Below are 20,856 nucleotides of genomic sequence, written 5' to 3'. Positions count from 1 at the left end.
TGCATTATGTATTTATGCAAGTGTCTGATGTGAATATCATGGGATAGATGTAGTAAAACCAAAAACCCCACCTTATTGGCAAAAGTTGCCAAAAACAACACAGTGAATTTCAACTCGGATTGTGTTTCTAGGGTTGCAACTGTGGGATATTTTTCTTGTTTCGTTGAAAATCTTCCGAACAGCAAAACACATTCCAGAGAACAGAAGAAGAATCCAAAAGAAGAAGAATCTAAAATAAAGTGAAAAGCCATTGTAACTACCATCAGGCAGTGAAATAACAAGAATGACTATTTAAATATTTATATTTGACTCGAGGATCATTGTGTCATATTATATATTATATATACAAAAACAGAATCATAAATGAAAAACTGCAAAACAAACAGAAAACAGTAGTGTATATTTTAGAGACTGTCTTGAAGAAGAACAGTCTAGAATCTAATGATTGTACGTCCCTGTCAACTACTCAGATTGTAGATTACTGCCGTGCCTGTCCTGAGAGGATGCTGAGGTGAAGGAAACATCAGAGATGCTTTGCAAGAACCAGAAACTGATGAAACAAGTGAATGTAGTGACCTTCTCATGACGGTCTGGTGGAAAGGTGGTCAGTTCTGCCTCATAACCTGCATGCCTTGCCTGAGTGGAGCGGCAAAGACAAAGTTAGTCTTGATGTGCAGAAGGTTCCTCCCGTGAGCTCTCCTTATCTATAACTTTAGATAGTTTCTGCAGTGAACTTCTTTTTGTAGTTCTTTGAGCTCCAAGCCGATCATAGAGCAGGAACACAAAACAGGGAAGGCTGACTTAGAGTTTGCATATCTAAAAGAAAAACTGAGGTTATTATGCCGTCATATTTGTGGCAAAACAGATGGCAGTAGCAGTCTACTCAATTCTAAAATAAAATAGGAACAGGAAAACATTTGCCATTTTTATACGTTTTAGAAATCTAAACAACTTTAAATTCTTCTTGTGTGACAAAGCCATTATTTGAAACTGCATGTCCCTGAAATTGTTGTAATGTACTTGCATAAAACAACACAGATGGTAGGAAGCTACTGCTGAAACACCACCATAAACTACTTCTTCTGAGGAGGGTTTGTGTGCCTGGCTTCCTTGTGTGCTTTTTGTAGATGTGAAAACCCACAAAGTCAAAGAGATCTCTGAAATAGTTTATGTCTGACCGTGTTGTCAAAGTTGAAATCTTTATATATTGATTGGTGAGTGTCAAAAATATCTTCTCTTGGTCTTCAGCCTCTATCAGTCTTTGCAGACATTCTAAGATTTTGCCATAAAAAATGCATTTATCTACATCTCACATTTATTTGTGTTTAAATTTAGCTTGGCTTTGGTAAAAGAAGGGCATTTTTTAGATTCTTGACTGTGCGTTCAAGATGTATTAACACACACGAACATGCTTTAGCTGTGATTATTATTTAATACATGAAAAATGTCCCTTCTGTCCACTATTTAACATTACAGCCCACAGGAACAGGAACATAGCAAAAAGCTGAGCTGCTGTGCTCAAGTCTTGTACTTTTTAAGTCTTGAAGACAAAATAAATCCATCCTGTGGTTTCCAGTGAGCTGCTGTCATCTTTTTGCTTCTCTCCCATCACGGTCTTCTGTTCCAGACGACTCTGTTTTAATCCCTCACTTGTTTCGAGAGAGGGGGAGGAATGGAGGTATGACAAAAGCAGGAATGAGCGATCCCACACTAAAAAGCCTGATGAGGAGGCATAAACAAAGCGCACTTAGCTTTCACAGTGACACGAAACATAAATGCTTTCACGCCAACAAAGCTCATTCTGCCAATAAAATATTGTCATACAGCTGACAGTGACAAAGACCCTGTGTGGGCAAAAACTGAGGTGAGAGCTGCAGATTTGAAATTCTGTTCTAAGCAGAACACCACAATATTTCACTTTCACTTTCACTTGTAATCCAGAAAACCAGAGAGTAACGTTTTGTTGACCCAGTAGACTCTAGTTATTTTTGACATGTTGTAGAAATGACAAAAGTATAATTAATAACCTGTAGACCAACGGCCTTCTATTTAGTTATCCCAATGACATGAATGTATCCATGCTGGTCTGCTGAAATGGTTTTCTGGTGAACCTGACTTGGCTAAAATGAAAAAAACAGAAAAAAACCCCAGAATAAAAACAAAACAAACAAACAAATATATATATATAGCACTTTTCTACTCTATCGGAGCTTTACATAACTTGCACATTCACTTTTTTCTACGGTGTTCTTAAGTGCTTCCTATCTGACATTCACACTCTGATGGATTCATGGGAGAGCACCATGGGGTTAGTATTTTGTCCAAGAATACTTGGCATGCAGACTGGGATCAAACCACCAAATCTCTAGTTAGCAGGGGACCTGCTCTACCACCTGAGCTACAGCCGGAACATTGCGTTCACATATAGAATATCTACCAGTTACCATTCATCTATTAAGATTTTGATATCCCTCTATCCTTACTGGACTTAAAAAAAAAACAAATGACTTAATTGTCAAAGGAGCTTGCAAAGAAAATTAATTAATTAATTAATTAATTAATCTTTTATAGTGGACATTTTTCAAAATCCCCATGAATGCCATTCAAAACAACAGAAAACGATGAACCTCACTCACTCATTCTGTGCAGGGGCTTAAAATGAAAACTCACTTTGTGCTAAAGCTAGCCAGCAAACACTCCAGGAGCTGTTTTAATGGGGCACAGAGTTAAATCAGAGAGTAGCAGAAAGACATGAAATCTTAATCGACCTGCGAACTGAAAGAACAGAAAGAAAAGTCCGTCATCAGAACTTTATCGGTTTTGTTACCTAAGGTCTAAGCAACTCCACAGCTCGTTACTGTATTTCCCACAATATCTGTTGCTACTGTAATGACCGCTATGAAAGTACTGCTTGCCACTATGTCAGATCTTTCCAGTGGCAGCTTAGAAGTTTTTAAATTTTCAATAAATAAAGAAAAACGTAGTGATGGGAGAGAATGCAGGAGAGGAGGAACACCTGGCTCCAGCAGGAAGACCATCATGACTTAACCTACCCTCTGAGGTCTAACTCTAACCCCTAATCTGAACCTTGTTCTGTTAGAATGTATGATTTTTGACTTTCAAGACTTGTTCTTGTAGGTCGTTGCAATAGGTGGACAAAAAATAGACATTCCAACTGATGCATATCAAAAGTTTTTATTGTCATCAAAATGTAGGGCTGTGGCTACTGAATTTAGGTCGACTCACAAGACTGTAAAGCAATATGACCAATCTTTTAATACAGGAGCTGACGCGCCATAAGAATTTGTTCTTCTGCCTCAAAATCATTTTTATATTTCACACTTTGAAACCACACGTGACACACCCAGTCCTAAGACTCTCGAAACCTGATGAGCAAATTGAAGTAGCTGCAGTCACGTCGATACTTTGATTTGAGAAAATCTTAGAGATTTGTTGATGTGAGCCTTAAAATAGCTGTAAATAGGTACCTGCTACTCCAGTGAAGATGTTCCCCAGGTGCCTTTCTAAATAAAATGCTGCCTAGCTTGCAGTGAGCATCTCACTCCTGTATGGCAGCAAGTGATGAATGCTTCATGTGGCTCCAAGTTAACTAAGTTCATTTTGAAACACTCCCTGGAGCGTTGCCATCAATCAAAGCCTCTCCCAGGAGCTGTCAAGCAACTTTTCCTGCCTTATTCTGCTACCATGTGCGGTTGCGCCACAACAATATCCAGCCCACCCCATTTGCTTCCATTTCAGGCAGCTCAGGCACTTACTTAGTTCCCTACTTTTGCCTCTGGGCTGGATATTTAACATGCAAGACAGCCTCCAGCCTCCTTTTAACCCAAGAATGGCTTTTGGCATAGGCCAAAGAGAACAACACCTACTCCAAAGTGCCACCAACGGGAGTGGCGCCAAAGAGAAGAAAAAAGATTTCCTCATTGCTGATAATTTTACCCTTAAAAGTCTGCCATTTTCGTGCCCATAAACAGTTATAACCAGTACTCGAGCCACAGCCTACAGATGAACCTGAGAGGAGTCTACAGATAGACTGCAAGGAGACGCTCAGCAGGGGGAAGGCGATTGTTGTATAAGCTGAGTGCATCTTTTTAATCTTATCAGCTAAAAAAATGATCTGTATTGATAAAAAAAACAAAAAAACGACCAGCCCATGGGATAGGAAATCCTGAACCAAACATGTGCTGTCCACATATCCTGGCACTAGGAAGCCCTGAAAATATTTCTGCCTGTGGTGTAGTGGGAGTAGCAGACTAGCTGATATGGAACGAGGCTGATTTTAGGGGAATCTGTTATTTTTAAGCTTTTCCACGGTAGTTGCTCACAGCATTGAGCAACTACCGTGTATGCAGTGATGTTCTCAGTGTTCCCTGCCAATATTAGAACATGAGCATCACTGAAACAAACTCGTACATCGATAATGTAGACCCTGAAGTCTAGATGATGAAGTAAATCACACAAATCCAGATGTTTTATTGTCATTGGCCTCCAACTTAATAATCGTGCTGCTCATTTGTTCCAAAAAAAACCAAAAAAACAACCCACATCAGCCTTCATCGAACCACATGTTGAAGTGTTTCCAATTTAAACTGGTAACAAATGCCATGTTAGAGGTAGTGATAGTTGCACAAACACATAAATTTCAACCAAGTGACTGCGGTTTTCCAGCTGTTTACTTTTATTTTCACCTAAAATTTTTTTAGTCTTAAGTTACCTTTAGGTTCCATGCTTAAGTCCTACATTTCAGGTTTGTTGTCTGAAGTCAGAAACAAAATGGTTTTCTTGCACATGTACCAAAACCGGTTCCCTTGTACACAAAGGACCGGGCTGTAGCCACCAATTCATCTTAGACTCATCAAGGAAGCTACTCAGCTTTCAGCCACCATATATATATATTTTTAAAAAGAAGTAGACAGACAGTCAGAAGTGTGTATGCTTAGCATTGGTGGATGCTGTCATTATGCGTTCCATTCGGCTGAGAGTCAAATATGGCTAAAGCACTGCCAGTGACTTAGTGGGTAAAAGAAATGAACTAAAGAAGAAAAAGAGGAGGGACGCATTTTCACGTTCATTAGCCGGCCTGTCCCTCTGGGCTCAAACACAGAGCTCAGTGCACGAACTGCCCTCCCCGATGAACCCATCCATCCACACATAGCACACAAACTGCATTATCCTCATTTCCTGGGACACTCTCCTTCCCCTTTTACCTTTCTTGCATCCCACTTCTCCCATTTTCACCTCCGTCGTAGTTTATCTAATGCCACCTCTCTCCACCCTGTCTTCTTTCCTGTCCCTTTCTCCCCCCTTTTCTTAGAACACATCATCGCAGCCTTCCTCACCATCCCCGTCTTCGGTCTCTCCGCTTTCCAGCCAATGGCTGCTGAGGGGGGCGTGGTTAAATAGAAAGCGGATGGACGGAGCTTGTTGGGGGAAAAGGGAGAGGGAGACACAGAGGAGAGCGACGATGAACAGAGACGCTTTCCTTAGCTTCCTGGAGAAGCAACGCCAGGCTTGACACTGAGTGATGATTGTCACGCAGAGAGAGTCGGAATAATAACGCGGAATCAAATCCACAGAGAGAGGGGAGGAGGGGGCTCAGTCTGTGGATACCTGCGCGTCTCCACTCCGGCCGCAGGTGCGCTAGGGTCCCTCTAAAGGGAGTTTGATCTGTGAGAGGCAAGTGCGAGAAGAACCAGTCCTGCAGGGATTATTTTTCATTTTCTCGCCAAGTGTCAGTTTTATTTATTTATTTAATTTATTCTTTTAGTTAAACTGAAAGCAAACTTTCTCTCCCCTTTGCGCCACCTGCAGTCATAGTTCAACTCCAGGTCTGACTCCAGCTTCATTCTGAGCTTTGTAAGTCTGTGGGCTGTTCTTTCAGACCTTTCCTGAGCTCGGATTACACTGGACAGCACCTCCAGTCTGAAAGGAGAATTCCTCAGAACTCCCAAGTTAACGAGAATCGGGAGTCCTTTCCAGTCCAGTCTTTGCTTTAAAACGAGCTGATGAAGAGAACAATGTCTGGATTATTGCAGCCGCTGTTCAACCTGCCCCGGGAAAGAGGGGAGGAGTGAGGAAAGCAGTAAAAGAAGGGAGGAGGAAGAGGTGAAGAAGGGGGGGAAGTCGGCGGCGTTTAGCTGCCGTCCACTAGTTCTTTAACGCCTTTGCTGCCCGGGTTCTCCACTCTCTTTTTACGAGATACACGAACAAACATCAAGAGACGCGCGGGGAGGACCTGCGTTCACACCCTGGGTGAGTTTGTGTGTGTGTGTGTGTGTGTGTGTGTGTGTGTGTGTGTGTGTGTGTGTGTGTGTGTGTGTGTGTACACTGGGGGAATCAAATGTGGGGAATAGTAGAGGATCGCTGTTCTGCGTGTTCGTGCCAGGTGCGTTTTTACGCACAGCTCACTCCGGGTTGATACGCACAAGTCAATGTGGGTCCAGGAGGATTAGTGACGCATGATCGATAAGAGATGTGAGAAAAATGAAGAGATTGCAATTCAGGTGAATGTGACAGGACGCTTGTTTTGCCCGTTTAAGCAACTTTACGCCCAGAAAAAATGCGTAAATAAATACTGGCGCTCACACGTGGGTCTTTATTTGTCATTTTCCCCTAATACATTGCGCATGTTTCCAATAAAAATGTGCGCAATTGTGTTCCGCTTCAACCCGCAGAGTCTACATTCCCGTCACGCTTGGGAAACGCGTTTCTTTGACAGCTTATGACAGCTAAATTGTAGTGTATGTATAACAACCTCACAATCGTGTGTGTGAGTGTGCGGACAGAAAAAAAAAATCTCGCTGTTCTAACTAGTGAGCACCTTCCTGCCTGCCTCTCTCCTCCCAGTGTGTCTTTCTCTGCCTCCGCGTGTGTGTGTGCGCGCGAGATTGTTGCTCCATCAGTCACCCTGAATGCCTGCCACGCACCGCACAATTTCTCACAAATTCGCTCAACCATGTAAGCACATTTACCTGTCAGCTACTTTGTCGAGACTACTGTAAGTAAGAAATCCTCAGAGAAGACGAGGTGCTGCCTCGGCAGCTGTGTGCTATATATATATATATATATATATATATATATATATATATATATATATATAATATATATATATATATATATATTCCTTTCCCTCCGTAATGGGGTCCAGTCAAACAAATAATGGGGGAGGAAGAAGAAGTGAAAAAGGTGAAAACCCAACTCTGGGAGCGGGACACTTGCTCACCGAAAGAGATCAGTTTTCCATCGTTAAATAATGCACCATTCAATCAGCGTACACACCCACACGCTCACACTCGTTCACCTGGAGGGAGGACAGCTCTTCCCGTTTTCCCTGCCTGCGTTTAAACAGCAGTGACGCGCTGACGAATGCTCGCTGGAAGAGCCTGCAGATGAAAGGGTGAGTGCAGGACACAGCGGGCGCATAATGGCGTGTTTTGTAAAAAAGAGCGTGAGCGCAGAGCCGTCCTAACTTCACAAAGTGAGAAGTGATATTGAACGCTCCCGACCAGCGATGGGTGCGGGCGAAGTGGCCGTTTGAGAGAGTTGACACACGCACCAAACTGCAGCCATTCCTTATCGATATTGTTATGCTTTTGGGCCCCGATTCAATTATTCCGCTGTTGTGCAGTACAGTAGATACCAATGTATGATTGAAATCAATAACACACAACATTAAAACAATCACCATGAACTTCAGAGATTTTCCTGAGAGAGACCGAAAAGGAACCTCTGAATTCTAGTTGAGGTGAATAATTTGCCATTTTTATCCTTTCTTGTGTCCAAATCCTCCATTTCCCATAATGCAACCAATTTGCAAGCCTTCTTTGCTGTTTGAGCTCCATATTTGTCAAACTTTGAGCACTCGGTCTGGAACACAGCCTTTATCAAAACTACGTTATAGAACATCATGGTAACAAAGAAATGCAGAAAGTATTGTCACTATGATTTCACTGAAGTTGATACTGTCCAGATAATATTGAACAGTATAATCTAGAAAAACAAAACAAAACAAGAGCCTTATCTCCACAATGGAGTTCACTCCAGCTGCTAGAAATTGTAACTAGAGCACCATATACACTCCTAAATATAGCCCCCAACAATTGCAGGCACATGTCCTGGTGTTGAGTAAGGAAATGACTCTTTTAATATTAGATCTGTGTGCTGCCATATGAATGTCACGGTGTCCTGAAGCTGAAAAGATTGCACTGATATACAAATGCATTGGTGATTTAGATATTTTTATGGACACAATGAAGTCAAAGTGGTAGTACCTTTTAAATATATATATACAATTTTTAGATTTTCACCCAGAAATGACATATTAGGGGTAATTTTTAGGTTCAGCATCTTGTCTGAGCATGGTTTTGCTTGCAAACTAAAGGAGCCAGGAATTAAAACACAACCTTAAGATTGGTGGACAGCCTGCTATCCTGCCTGAGTCGTAGCTGCCATATAATATGATGAACTCTGCACAAGACAGAGTAGACAATTATGGTATACCTCGAGAGTGCAGGATAAATATTGCAATTGCAAGGTGATTGGCTGCATCGCAATACCACAACCTTTCTCTCACAAAAGCATCCATATAAAGAATTCCATCCATCAATTAATCCTTCCATTTATTTTTTCCGGTTATCCAATTCAGGGTCGCAGGGGGGCTGCAGCCTATCCCAGCTGTCCTAGGGCGAGTGGCAGGGTTCATGCTGGATAGAGGAGAGGAAGTTACATAATGAGATGTTTAGAAAAACGGTTTATCAAAAAAATATATTAAACAGAGATTATTAAGGAATCAGATGCAGAAAGTTTCCCACTAAAGTATTTAATTTTTCTCCTTTTTAGCCTTTCTGCCGTCTCAGGAGATATGAATGTCCGAGTGCTCACATTAAGTCCGTGTGCATGTTTATCAAATCACTGCCTAAAGCCTTGCATTCGATCGCACATTTCACTGCTTCAGATGTGTAGAAGGGAGCTTGGTTTCACTTGTATTCTAATGCAGTGCTGTTGCTGTTTGTTTCTTTGGTTGAGAATCATACAGCCTCCGTAGGTGGAATGAAACCTGTGATTCATCAGATACCCTAGTGCAGGCAGGCTTAAAGGGAAAAAAAAAACACCTTAATGCATTCTATCATTGTGGTAATATTCCAGTAGCAATATAAAATAGCAAAAACAAACAACTTTGCACTGTGTTTAGGACCTTGGAGAATCCTTTTAAAAGGCTCCTGCTGGTCCCCACTTAAGAACCAGTGCACCCATGCAGGAGTACATCGCTCTGTAAAAAAGTTTATGTGCATACAATAATAATTTGTTGATATAAATTGGCTCCCACAACATCTTTCAGACCTTATGAGACCTTATACCAGATAAGATTAATTGAACATTTGGTATCATCCATGTCTGTGGATGTCTGCTTTTGGTGGTGCTCAGTTGTTCCACAGTCAATGACGAGATGGAACACCTCCTAGTGCACTGACCCCTTTTCCATAAGGGAAATCAGCTTGGCTGATGTTATTAGGTCCTGTTGTTTCCACGGATTTCTCCTCACATTTTCTATTTACAGTATCACTTAGCCTGATCTCAGTCCCGCTCATTAGCCTTCATCAGGACACCTAATTAATGCATTGGGCTCACTTTTGTGCCATTTCTTAAAGTGGAGCTTTAAGAAATGTTTGGAACCCAAACCAGGACCTCTCCTTAAAGCAGCAGCTGAAAACAAATTGGAACTAACTGTGAAAACAAAGCTTTCTCTGGGGAAGTGAACAATGATATCCACGTCGTTTGCGTATCTCTGAAACACCAGTGGATTATTTCGGGATACTCCATCTGTGACCTTTCTTCTGCTTCATAAGTGACGTAAACGTCCGAGCTAAATCTAATGTCGCCTTTATTGTGAGTTGCTTTTCAGAAAAACGCATCAGCTAAATGCATGTATATAAATGTAAATGTCTGCACTCAGCCTGCGTGCTTTTCTAGTGCATTTGATACAGCTGTGTCCTTCAAACTGCAAGGACATGTGGAGTTATTGAGAATTCTTTTCAATGATTGATACATAATAGCTCTCTTTCAGATTTGCACCCTGTCTCACCTGGATGCACTGTGAACTTTTTTTCCCCACACAAGCCATATATGTGTTTTTTTTAAATGCCCGAGTCAGACTGTGGAAGCATCTGAAAATAAAGTTATTCATAAATACACAAAGGTGCCTTTTTCTATAGGCTCTATTTGCTGTGCTTAGACCAGCCCAGTGCATTTTATACAGGCATGGTTGAGAAAATACCAAATTTCTCCTCCACTAATGAACCAGTGGACATGAAACACTGGATAATTCCATTTCACTGTATTTTTTAGTGTGACTGAAACAATTAGCCAGTTTATCGGGTAGTTAATTGACTGCAAACTAATGGACTTTTCGATAATTAGTTAAATCAATCAATATTTTGGAAAATACACCCATCTACTCTTGTGGCACGATGAGAAGTTCTTAGTACAGACTAGAGAGTGTTAGTGTTGCTTAGCACCCAGTCAATAGTGTATTAAGCTTTGTGCATAATTATTTACTTACTTGCTTTGGACAAAGCCAGGCTAGCTGTTTGTTTCCAGCCTTTGTGCCAAGTTAAAATAATTTACTGTAGCCTTCAGTCTTCTTATTTCAAAACAAGAAAGTAAAAATCACATTTCCTAAAATATCAAACCTTTGCTCTTCCAAGCTCAAAATGATGTTTTTTTCTTTGCAATATGGAAGTTATGATGATGGCTTATTATTTAAAAGTGGCATCATGACTTTAATGTGTTATATGTAACACATTGAGTATACAATACTAAAAGCTCTATATGTGAATAAAATAATGTAGGTGTAAAAACAAGAATATTACTGAGATAAAATCTTGCAAGACAAAGTTGACTTAATAGTATGGTCTTATTTGACTGTTAATTTATATATCTAATATAATAGTATATCTCAAAATTGATCTGAGACCACTCTAACAAAGAATAATTAATTACTGATGATTTTTTCTAAACCTGAATGCTAAAAATAGACTGTTTCCATCATGTCAAATATGATCTTTTGTACGTACTCTTTCCCTGTGCACTATAATGTCATTATGTTTGTAATTGAGTTCATGGAAATTAAAGTTAAAGCTTTTATTGTGAATTTCATGGGGGAAGTTTTGAATAAGAGAACTGTGAATTTAAGAGCAAATTTACTTTTAAATCAGTGTTAGTGTTATATGGCTATTACCAAAGAATACTTTACTTTAGAAGTCATTGTTATATCTGCAAATCCCAATGCAGATGTAAGTGGTAAAGAGTTAAAGCTGCACAAGTCTAGTACTCATCTTACCAGAGCCTTCCTTTTTCATTTAACCTGTGATTTCATCTTTTAGTTGTCACTGTAGAAATTGCAGGATCACATCCAGGTATACCTAGCTTAAACCAGGAGCAGCTATTAGCCTTGCAGCAACAAAAAAAAGAAAGAAAGAAAGAAAAAGAAAAGAAAAAATAATAATTCTGCCTTCATGATGGTTATGGTTCATGAAGTTCTTTCACAGAGGTCTAAAGTGAACATTTTCTCTAGTGCATGTATAACATATACTTCAAAGCCAATCTTTTGTGAACCATAGAGGAACGCAATTTGGAATTATTGATTGACCCACATGATGTTTGTCTGTGCTGTGTATGTCTGAACTGTGAAAAATCTTTTAAGCAATGATCTCAAGCTGCACAGGAGCGTGCTGCATGGGGCACATCAAGTAATTGATTATTGATTGATGGACGTACAATATCATTTTAGATCTGTGCACCAATCTGCTTGTTGCATTGTTGCCAGTGTGAGAGAACTGATGTGAATCCACATCCCTGGGAGATTCAGTATACTCTAAAGCAGCAGGCTGTATCTTCTCTTGGATGCATTGTGATTCACCCTGCTGTAGGTTCAAACACCTGCATTGACTGAGCTGGTCAAATTGAGACTTTCAATTACAGTCATGAAATGAAAGAAAATCGAATCATTTCATGAAACAAATTAACTGTCTAATAATTCCGTGAATTAATTAACCTGTCTGCTGATGAAAGGAAGCCAAGTTAACTGTTATAGAGCCATTATGTCAGCTTGATTAAGCACATCATATTACAAAGACTTTGTACGAAGCTTCAAAATAAGAAGCCAGCAAATAAAGTAACACTGAGCTGTGCTTTGTGCTCTCTAAGATGTACAGTCTTTACATTTCACTAAAAGTTGTAATGTTTAAATCATCCTGGTTGTACACAAGAGATGATTCCAGAGAGATCCCAGTTTGTTTTTGTACTTTTATGTTGCTCCATAGGATAGTTGGACTCTGCCCACAACTCTTACTAACTTGTAGACTATTTCAGATGCAGTCTGTGTGAGGAGTCGCTGTTGTACTGTCTTTCTCTTACATAACTGAAAGTTTGTGCAGTATGCGAGCACTTCCATAGCAAAGGAGATGTATCCACAGAGCAGCTATCCCAGCCTCTGATATCAGGTTTTCTACAACGTCCCTTTGCAAAGTTCAACTTGTCCTTCATTTTAAAGCCGAGCTATAAGCAACATAAACGAGTGCCTTGCCTTTGATGTGATTGGCTGGAAACTGCAATTGTGCTTGGAACTGTAAACTCTGCAGAACTCTTGGGTGAAATTACTGCAGGTAAAGTGAAACAACGGATCCACACTTCAGTTCAACAATGCATAACATCACTCCATTCAGAGTGAATGGGAGTGCCGAGAGTACCAAAGCGTCAAGTTGTATGTGAGAGTGTAGCTGTAGGAGGTGGCCACTTGTATCAGAGAACATCATTTACTAGTCCAATAGTGAGATATGGACAAAAATAAAGAAATCCCCCAACTCAACAGTAAGTAGCTGGATTAAAACTGTACATGTGCTTTTTTTTTTCTTCCATAGGAGTGACCTGTTAATTAGTGCTGCCTGCAGCCAAAATACTGAGCTCCCTGAACCTTTTATCCAAGACTCCGATTTTTCTTTATCTTGCTTGTTTTTGTGGCCGTCTTTAGAAACTGCACCTCTAGGGGGAAAAAGAAGATGAAACAAAATCCCCCAACACCAGCAGCAACCACCACCACTGCTCCAATCTGTGGCACTGACACGCCTCCAGTGGCAAAACCCGTAGATGTGTCTGGCTTTAGTGGCTTGTTTAAGGCAAGACAGTGGAGTGTCAGGGTGCAGGGAAGGGGAGACATGAAAGGCAGTTAAACTCCCTCTTTGTCGGTCCCTCTGCCCCCTTGCCTCTCTTTCTACATCAAAGTGCCCGTCTCTTTATAAGGAGAAGCCACATGCATCCCACTGCAGCTACAGTAGGAGGGGATGTGGAGAATCTGCCTGAGTGAGCATTGTAGATGCTCCATTGTTTCCCATATGTACATTAATCCTGAGCCAGGCTCTAACGTGGACCGTAACAATCCAAAGCGTTGCTGACATTTCAATCTACACAGGGGGTGGGTGAGAGTCAGGGGGCATTTGTGTGCGTGTTGTGCGTGTGGGTGGGGCATGTCTAATACTCTTTTTACCGCTCTGTAGAAAAAAAAAGAAAAAAGAAACTGAGCTTTCCTTTTTGTTTAATCCATGGAGGATTTTTTTATAAGCTGCTTCCAAATATTCTTATGGACTAAGCTGTTGAGTTGTGTAGAAAAATGTCTGTCTCATTAATGAGTTTTTCTTTGCAAAATCAGTTGAGGGATTGGACTGTCATTCCCAAAAGACTTGAGGAAATAGTTTTTTTCAGACATGTGTTTCAGGAAGGTTAAGAACAAAATGTGTGTGAAAATGACCACTTTCTTATCACGGCTCTGTCAGCGAACGAAATGGCTAAAGTGAGCAACTAAACAGAAAGAGGAAATGCCTAGAGGACACTTGGATTTGTTGATCGTCTCAAAGTATGCCACTCCTTACCCAAGAGATGCTTTTACATTTGAAAAATAAATGCACATGCATTTTTCCTCGTCTTTCCCACTTTCCTGTGTCCTCCTTTTAACTCGTCGTTTCAAGTGCCCCACATTTGAATGCAGTCCAGATGAATAGTTTAATACATTTTTCATGCATTAAGCCATAGCTTGAGCCACATGTTGGCATATTGAATATAGGGCTGGGTATCGTCACTGATTTCTAGAATCAATTCGATTCCGATTCACAAGGTCCCGAATCGATTCGATCCACGATTCGATTCAATTCGATTCAATTCGATTTGAATCTGGGAAATTTTGCCTCAGACAGTCAGAAATATTAGAATTCAGATCAGTACATTAACATATTTTTGTATCTATAAAAAGGAAGCTGACACTCACAAGACTTTATCAAAGGTGTGAGCATCACAGCAGAGGCCTTTGTGTCAAAGTAGCTGAAGATAAAACACAGAAAAACATGAAGGTGATTTTCCTGTTCTGGGATTTTATAAAAATATTCTGCAGTACATCAAAAACGAAACAAAACCATTAATCAACTTATGAACATTACCTCTGAAGTTACAGCGGTTTTATTAGAGACACAGCGTTTTGCATTTTGCATAATTTTAAAAAGTTTAAATTTGTTCAGAAGCCTATTGAACGGCAGAAATTAGGTTTTCTTTTCGGAAGTAAGTAAAAGGGAAAAAACAGCGGCCGACAGCCTGTAAACAACGGTAGACTTGTGATAGCAAGCAAGCGAATAATGCAGAAAACAGATTTTTAGACGGGAAACTGTTCTTGAAGTACAGACAGAGAGAGAGAGAGCTGTGCATCGTGGTGGAAGCAAAACAGTAAAAGTCAGAGTGAATTCATGACGATGTTTATGTGAAGCGTAGTTTGGATCTTCTTTTGCTGCTGGTTCAGTCAATATTGTTTGGAGAGACATCAAACTAACAGCTTTAGAATCAGCGCAAAAAGGGCGTGAACACAAAGCGCGGACCCGCCGAAACATCAAAATCAGCGAGCTGTCGGCTTTCAGCCCCGACCATGTCCGTGCCGTCGGGTGAGAAAGGCGACGTCTCACTGATTCTGATCTGCGGGTCCGCGCTTTGTGTTTACGTCTTTGTGCAGAAGCTGTGTACCTGCTCTCATTTACTGTTTTAAATGTTTGGTGGTTGTCGAAACTGAGATTCTGGCATTTCAGGCAAAATAAATTTATATTAAAAAATCGATTCAGGATTTTAATGAATCGATATCACGTTATCCAAGCCAGAATCGATTTTAATCGATGAATCGATTATCAAAACCCACCCCTAATTGAATAGTGTATGTTTGGTTTGGAGGATGTTTCGCATCATTGTGACAGAAGTTTTACTGGACCTACAGAACTCTTACCATCCATACCTGTACGGTATAATTTGAGAATCCACACTTAAACAGGGCTTGAAGCCGTAGTATTCCTAAAACACTGCTCATTACCTCATCTAATAATGTTTGAATATGTCTTTTGTCCTTGTAATATTTGTCTTTGACTTAGCTTTGATTTGCTGAAGCAGAATGAGATCTTTGGAAAAATAAATCACAACCTTGATTGCATCTGCGCTGCTACTCTGATGTTTGTCTTTTTGTCAAGATGATGGCATTTTGCATATGAAGCCGTTGTTCAAGAGATACAAACGTAGAGGAAATAAGAAATTTTATTCTCTGAAGAAGAAAAAGCTGCACTCCTCACAGGTGAGCTAAATTGAACCACAGCATAAAACGCTTTTCTGTCTCAAATACGTCTTCAGCACTTTGTGATTGCATTTACTCTTGGCTGTTTTGATATCAGAAAGCCTTTTAATCTACCCAAACCCCATGAAGTGTAAGTTACATATCTGTCACGCACAATGATTCTTACAAACCCAGACTTTAATGCCTGGTGGACAATTCGTAGTTACTTGTGTAGAGTCTGCTTCGAGCAGACCAGCTTGCAAGGCTTGTTACCCGACCATATGTGAGGCCGAAAGTGTTTAGCTGTTCCAATTGACCGCACTTGAACACGGGGGTATGCAGCCGGCTGTCACAGAGTGTGTGAAAAGCAAAATCTCACACTTTCAGACAGTCTTTCTTCATATTTACTCTTGTTTATTCACTGAAGTCATTTTCAGTTTGATAAATTGTTGAATACCAACCCAAGTTCCAGTGTCATAAATGAGATGGTGCTTCAGATGCTGCGTCACAGCCCAGTTTGTTACCTGAAAAACTAAGAAACTACCGTTGGAACTGATATATTCCAACAACACAGATGTGGTCAGGTACGAATAATCAGATGACTGTGATCTTCACCAGTGTTGACCGAGAGTATGTGAAACCACGGTGGTGTGGCCCTTGTCAAAGTAGCTTGGGTTTTTACACAAACTCAGTGCATTAAATATGAGAACTGAATGTTGCTGAATGAATGTTAACAACAAATGAGTTCCAGATATTTATAAGTGGCCTTTTTTATGACGTAACGAGGGGTCAAAATCCATCAGCTCGTCAGCCCTTACTTCTCAAATTATTTTGTGAAAAAAAGATTTTGCTTTTGTCTTTATGATGAAACCCTTCCCTGCTCAGTTCTCCTTTTCATCGCCAAGTAAATTGCTGTTGCTGCAATGCAGAAAACTCATCACTTTCAGTGAGTCACAGGGTTTTCTTTTCTTTTGGAGAACTGACATACATTAACATGCATCCATGTTTACTAAAGCAAAACCCCCCCAAATGGATTGCATTTCTACTTTCCTCTATCTTTTAGCAATAGAAACTAGTACATTTGCATAAAAATGTAGTGCATTCTTGCCATAAATTCATGTATAAATGATGCAGAGTGTAAAACTTGTCACCCAGGTCCCTGTCAAACGCTAGAAGTAGGAACATTAAGGAACAGTAAACTCTCTCAGCACTAAAGCAGTACAATATTTATAAGCCATCCAGCAGTACAACATCTGAGGACTTGCATGAGGAGCTTTTTCTCTCACCTTTTCCTTATCTCCTTTGGCTCCTCTCTGCTTCCCAACAATGATCAGGAAAGACATTTAGCAGCGAGAAATACAATGATTATAGGTTGGGCCATTGATCCGCGTATTGAGCTATATCCTCCTGATTCATTGGTTCTGACAACCAAACTCTCTCCATTGATTTTTACTGTTGCTGTTAAAGGACTTTTAATCCTACCAGCACCTCCTGCTCTCTCACTCACTCACACACACACACACACATACACACACACACACACACGCACACACACACACACACACACACACACACACACACACACGCACACACACACACACACACACACACACACACACACACACACACACACACACACACACGCACACACACACACACACACACACACACACACACACACACACACACACACACACACACACACTACCTGCGGTACGCCAAACAGGTTATGCTGCTGAAATGTACCAGTTGTACTTTCCTGACCCACTTTATTGGCATTCGTGTCCTCAGTGCTTGTGTAAGCATTCACTCAAGGCTCTACAGGATGAAGTTTTGATAGTATGAGGAGCAAAACGAGCTAGAGGAAGTCAGAGTGTGGTCACACTACTTTATATTCATGGTGTTTTACATCATGCATGGAGTGCAGTGAATTTTCCAACCATGCAAAGGAAAAAAAATCAAACAGCATGACTTCACCTTGTCTCTTACATCAGTAAGTTACTCCTTTGCCCCCGGAATACATTTTACAGCCAAACATCGGCTGTATTCCCTTGCTTCAAAGTGGAATGAAGTCGTATGATCAGGCGTGCTTATTAAAAACCTATCACTGCTACATCAGCCCAAGACTCTGCCAAGAACATCTGGGAAGAGGTGATAATAGCTTCCTCATCCATTTAGGCATGTCCCTGCCCGACCCCAGTGGAAGCATGTGTCACTGTGATTACATATGTGAGGAGCTGTTGTGCAGGGATGTGGAACCTGTGGCATCATAGGAAACCAGATCCTATACTCCCTGCGGCTTCAGATATCAGCCTACACGAGGCGATCATAAGCAAACACAAGTTTGTGCAGCGTTTCTGCCTTTTGTATCTTGCTGGTTTAGTGTATTTGGGCTATTTCACATCAAACGTGACCAGCTGGTAGACCCACTTTACACAACGTAACAATCACTAAACAGCAGACGGGAGACAAGTGTGGTTACGAATTTATGAATTTGCAGGAATATTTAGCAGCTCGAGTGTCTGCTTTTCTTTCCTGGATATGATAAGGACAAAACTGGAAATAAGGTAAGAGACTAATTAATGCACTTCTGTCAGCTGACCACAAGTGCAACTTTGCATTTGGTCACTCATTTAAATCATTCGCTTGCTCAGAATTACAGAACCATTAGGACTCATATATGATAAGCTTAAAAGCTTTTTTTTAATGTAACTGTGAATTGGTTAAAAAAAATATGCAATAGTTTCTTGAGTTATTCTTTTTCGATTATTGATGAGGCTACATAAATAGATGATTGGTTGTGCTGTTACAAATATGTAGGATAGCCATAGGAATGCTTCCATAACAACACTGCTACAAAAATAGCATTTATTGTATGTAACTGAAGTTCTTTGAGGTTTATGTACAGTCCCCTAATGGGTTTACCATTGGTTGTGTGCAGTGGCCAGAGGAGTAGCCAGACTTAGCATATTGAAGCCATTTCCGCCTCTGGCCATTCCTTGGCTCAGCCTGTGGCTGCTGCTCCATTAGCTGTAACTCAGCAAATGGGCAATTGACGGTTTATTTCATCATGCCTTTTTGGAAAGTGAAACATGATATTGTGGTTTATTAAGGTACAAGAATCTGAAATCGTATGTCCTCAAGGAAATGAACTGGCAAATGGACTGCTTTTATATAGTGCTTATCCTGTCAGTTCAACCACTCAAAACACTTTACTACAAACCGCGTTCACCCATTTATACAGTACTTATATGCAGCACTTCCTCTAACACATGCACTAACACACCGACTGCTTGATTGGCACGTTTCAGAATCAGAATACTTTATTAATCCTTGAGGAAATAGTGTGGTTACAGTAGCTCCAAGACAATAAGAACAGTAACAGACTGAACTAAATCAAACCATATATGTAATAATATATTGTAACATATACAGTAGCTCAGTTATAAATATCCAGAATATTACAGAGATTAAATATTTATGATTGGCATTTTACTGTAAACTGTAAAACTTTGTAGAGGATGTGCAAAAGGGTGTAACTATCGCACTGTGTACTGTGCATTGGATGGAGGAGTTGTACCGGGAGATAGCCAAAGGCAGGAATGATTTCTTGTATCATGGTGCATTATGGGTAATCCCAGTCTCTCACTGAACACGCAGATGGGACTGGACAGCGCATCATGAAGTGGGTGGGAATTGTCCAGCATGTATATATCTTGGGCAACATCCGCCTCTCCGACACCACCTTAAGGGAGTTCAGTTCCATTTCCATAACATTACTGGCCTTGTGGATCAGTTTATGGAGAATCTGCAACCCTCAACCTGCTGCCCCAGCATGCAACAGCAACAAGGATGGCACTGGCCACAACAGACTCAAAGAAAATCCCGACCATTGTCCTACAGATGTTATATCAGTGTGTACTCTGAGGTATTTATAGTCCTCCACAATGTCCAAATTGACCCCCTGGTTTGAACAGGGCTCACATGTTTCCTGGTCTTCCTAAAGTCCACAATCAATTCCTTGGTCTTTGTCACGTTGAGCTGCAGATGATTTTGCTTGCACCACTAAACAAAGAAGTCAATCACAGCCTGGTGCTCCATCTCATCACCCTCGCTGATGCATCCAACCAAAGCAGAGTCATCAGAAAACATCTGAAGGTGGCAGATGTCTGTGCAGTGGCTGAAGTCCATGGTGTAGAGGGTGAAGAGGAGAGGGGAGAGGACGGTCCCTTATGGTGGACCCGTGTTGCCGATCACCTTTTCAGACTCTCAATATTGAAGACGCACATATTGTGGTCTTCCTGTCAGATAATCAACAATCCAGGACACAAGAAAGGCATCCACCTGCATCGCTGTCAGCTTATCACCCAGGAGGGTTGACCTGATGGTATTGGATGCAATGGCAAAACCAAAAAACATGACCCTCACAGTGCCTGCAGGCTGATATAGGTGGGCGTAGACACGATTGAGCAGGTAGATGTTGGCGTCCTCGACTCTGAGAAGGGGCTGGTAAGCGATCTGAAGGGGATCCTGATGTGGTCTGACTATAGATCGGAGCTGATCGAGGATGAGTTTTTCCATGGTCTTCTTGATGTGAGAAGTCAGTGCCAGAGATGTCTTTGGTACAGGAATAAGGCATGACATCTATCTATCTATCTATCTATCTATCTATCTATCTATCTATCTATCTATCTATCTATCTATCTATCTATCTATCTATCTATCTATCTATCTATCTATCTATCTATCTATCTATCTATCTATCTATCTATCTATCTAGGAGATTAGGAACCTGGAGACCTGGTGCCAGGAGAATAACCTCCTCCTAAACATCAGCAAGACTAAGGAGCTGATCGTGGACTTCACTACAAAGCAGGCGAGGAATTACAAGCCCCTCATCATCAGTGGCACGCCAGTGGAGAGAGTGGACAGTTTCCGATACCTGGGTGTCATGGTCCTGCCACATCAACACCCTGGTTAAGAAAGCCCGTCAGCGTCTCTTCTTCCTCAGAAGACTTAGAGACTTCCATCTGCCACTGAAGGTGCTCAAGAACTTCTACTCCTGCACCATCGAGAGCGTCCTGACGGCAAACATCTGCACCTGGTTTGGGAACAGCACCAAGCAGGACAGACGAGCTCTGCAAAGGGTGGTGCGCTCGGCAGAACGCATCATTCAATCAGAGCTCCCTGACCTGCTGTCCATCTACACCAAG

General features: G+C 41.0%; 1 protein-coding gene across 2 annotated transcripts in view; it reads left to right on the top strand.

The window, feature by feature from the left end:
- The first annotated feature begins 5,466 nt into the window (after nucleotides 1-5,466).
- The window catches only part of brinp2 (bone morphogenetic protein/retinoic acid inducible neural-specific 2), a 284,501-nt gene continuing 269,111 nt past the window's right edge, over nucleotides 5,467-20,856 (top strand). For both annotated transcript variants that reach the window (XM_004565071.3, XM_004565072.3), the window contains exon 1: nucleotides 5,467-6,270. The gene's annotated coding sequence lies outside the window, so the exon portion shown is untranslated. The remainder of the gene's footprint in view (nucleotides 6,271-20,856) is intronic.

This window comes from Maylandia zebra, linkage group LG18 (assembly GCF_041146795.1).
Source record: "Maylandia zebra isolate NMK-2024a linkage group LG18, Mzebra_GT3a, whole genome shotgun sequence".
NCBI classification, from domain to species: Eukaryota; Metazoa; Chordata; class Actinopteri; order Cichliformes; family Cichlidae; genus Maylandia; species Maylandia zebra.
The sequence above is the reverse complement of the archived record's forward strand: the minus strand, read 5'-3'. Positions and strand labels throughout refer to the sequence as shown.